The following is a 3,284-nucleotide window of genomic DNA, read 5'->3' as shown; positions in this document are numbered from 1 at the left end:
GCAAAACCTTTTTAGTTTAATGTAGTTCCATTTGTTCACTTTTTTCTTTTGTTTCCGTTGCCCAAGGAGATATATCCAAAAATAAATTACTAGTTTCAGTATCAGAGAGTTTACTACTTATGTTTTCTTATAGAAGTTTTATAGTCTCAGATCTTATATTTAAGTCTTTAATCCATTTCGAGTCTATTCTTGTATGTGGTATAAGAAGGTAGTCCAGTTTCATTATTTTTTCATGTAAGATAAATCACATTTTTTTTTCAGTGCCGCTTTTGAACTTATCTTCTTAGGTACTACACCAAATGGATTTTTCTCTTTATTATTATTTCCAAGACCAAATGATTCCTAGGAGCTGGTCCAGCAGGCTCTTCCATTTGCCAGTATATCAGAACACCTTGCCTGAATTTTAGTTTACATTTTTCAGATATTGTACCCATGTTACTTCTTCTTGTCTTTCTGGATCCTTTGCGATTTAATCTTCTAATTCAGTCTCCTTACTATATTATTGTTCATTGAAATCTCATTCTCAACTGTGGCCAACTGAGCAAGGACAGAATTTCTTGATTTTTCTTCATTTGTTTCAGTTGTTGTGTACTTCTTTAGCTCTACAAGTAAGATGAATAAGAAATAATTATTGATGATACAGAAAAAATACAATTTTATTTTTGAAAGGTGGGATTATTCTTTCATAAGGAAAGCCTACTGTTTTTCATAAGCTACTTGAGAGAATGACAAGAGGAGAGATTTTATAAGGCTTGTAGGAAAATTTGAGAAATTAGCTAATTTCCTTAGGTCTATGTATAGAGTATAGGTATATAGAGTGACAGAGTATACAGTATATGCCAGGTAGAAGGCACTGTTTTAGGTACTTATATTATCTTCTTTAATCTTCATACCCATAGCCTGGGAATTACCAGTATGCAGTGTTTCTGAGATCAGATTCCTGTATGGGTTTGGATCAGATAAAACCTTTGAAGTTGGAAGTTCATGAGGCTAAACCTGTACCAGAAAATCATCCACAGTGGGACGCAGCAATAGAGGGGGATGAAGACCAGGAAGACAGCGAGGGATTTGAAGATAGCTTTGAGGAAGAGGAAGAAGAGGAGGAAGATGATGACTAAGCAGTACTACAAATGGACCACAATATTTACACATATTTGCAAATTTTTGCTGTTTTGGAAGTGTATAATAAACCAGAAACAGTGTAGAACTGATGTTGAGGGAGGCGTTAGTTCTTTACTAGAATTGGGTGCACAATATAACTAGGCAATGCTGGAGCCTTGGGACAGTCTGAAAAATGCTTAAGGCTTGTTAAAGCCTTTTAAATATGGATTGATGCATGTATTTCATTTGCAAATGATAATAAACCATTTGTTATAACTGAAAAAAAAACAAAAAACACTTCTTCAGTAACTTCTACAAGTTAGTTACAATTTGCTCCCTTTTACACATGTTGAAACTGAGGTTCCCTTGTCCAAGGTCATGTGGTAGATTACATGGAAGAGACATATTTGCATAAGAGATGTATTTAAATCCAAAGCCTATGCTTTTTCCAAAAGATGTTCTCCAGTGGCCCTCATCTGGTAGAGTCTGATGGATCTCCAACAAGGTAAAGATAAGAGATAGACTTTGGCAATAGAATACTGACTTGCAGCCATATGGCTTATGTCCAGGATTCATACATTTTCTTTTAACTAAAGTGTAAATCAGGAGAGAAGAGATGAAAAAAGATGATCACTTTTCTCTGCTTATACTGAAGATTGTTCAAGAATAATGATAATTTAAAAAATACCAGTCTTACATTGCTTCAAAAAGGTCTGTTACTTTTACTAGATGCTATCACAGAAAATAGGTTATTTTCTGTGGCCCATTAAGCAATTAATAGAATTAACCTTAATGAAAATTACAGTGTCTAAAGTCTACCTCAGACCATTAATTGCTAATTTCTAGGATATTAGGAATCTAGACTCCAAAGCCTTTTGGGGAACTATAATTTTATAATGTAATTACTTTTTAAAGGTTAATTTAGATATGGTCAAATTAAAAACTTTGAGAAGACCATCTAAGTATATCCTCATGGGGGCACATCTGTTCTACAAGTTTACAAACCCAAATGGCTAGAATGACAGTTATCAACATTTAAATTTGCTAACATGAGCATGACTAACATTATTGTCCTGTTGAGATATACGCAGGTACTTATTTATTAAATCAGTATATTGCTAGGAAAAAATGTTTAATTAAAAGTAGATAAGAGGGCCTTCCCTCTTTCTTCATTCTTTTGGAAAAGTAGACGTTGTTATTCACTGTAAAGTCAAAGGTGATCCTCTTCTAGACTCAGAGGCCCGAGTATAGGTCAGGGAATAACTCAGATTCGCAGTTCAAACAAGTTCTTATTCTGAGTGGCTGTGAGCATCAGTTTTCATGTCTCTGCTGTTGAATCATACCAGTTACCACTAAATTTCTAGGACCTTTTTTCGCCTCTTTCCCCAGATTCATCAGTCATTATTAATAAAATATAACACACAAAGATCAGAGGTCAGCTTTGAAATATAAAAGCATTCTGTCCAGATGTTAAAAATAAGGTCAGCAATAAATCATGTTGAATAGAAGCAGAATGTCATAAACACAAGACAAGAAATTATAAATCGTAATTCAGAGCATGGAGCTACACCATTCTAAAAGAATTAACTAAAAAGCAAAAACAGTGAAGATGATGACAACAAATAACATAGGTCAGGGATCTGAGGTTTAGAAGAGAAAGGCCAGAGTGTTTGGAAGCTTCAGAGGAAAAAGCAAAGGAGAAAAGTCACAAGAAAATACAGACTAACTAGGTATCATAGTAATGTTTGTTTGTTTGTTTGTTTGTTTGTTATTTTTCATCCTGGTAAGTGCTATAACTATAATTACTAGAATTTTGTTTGTTTGGTTGGTTTCTGAAGATCACTCTAGGAAATATGATAGCAGTTATTTAGAGGACACTAGGAATAAAATCTCATGTGTTCAATTAAAGATGCTCCTGATATCTTAGAGGCAAAATACTGAAAATCTTTAAGTGACAAGAGTAAACTTACTCTGCATTCTGGTATCACTTGGAAGTGCTAAAGTATCATTCAGATGTCTTTCAATATATGATAGCAAATCACTAAGGCAAAAATAAGAATGATTTACTCCAATTTAGAGATTAGCAGCAACCACAGATCTAAATGTCAGCTTTCTTGGTCAACTACAAAGCTAATTATGATGTAAAACTACTAATGACTATATATCATATTTTTCTTGTTATG

The sequence above is a fragment of the Pteropus vampyrus genome, unplaced genomic scaffold, assembly GCF_000151845.1.
Source record: "Pteropus vampyrus isolate Shadow unplaced genomic scaffold, Pvam_2.0 Scaffold186, whole genome shotgun sequence".
In the NCBI taxonomy this organism is placed as follows: domain Eukaryota; kingdom Metazoa; phylum Chordata; class Mammalia; order Chiroptera; family Pteropodidae; genus Pteropus; species Pteropus vampyrus.
This window is presented reverse-complemented; position numbering follows the sequence as displayed.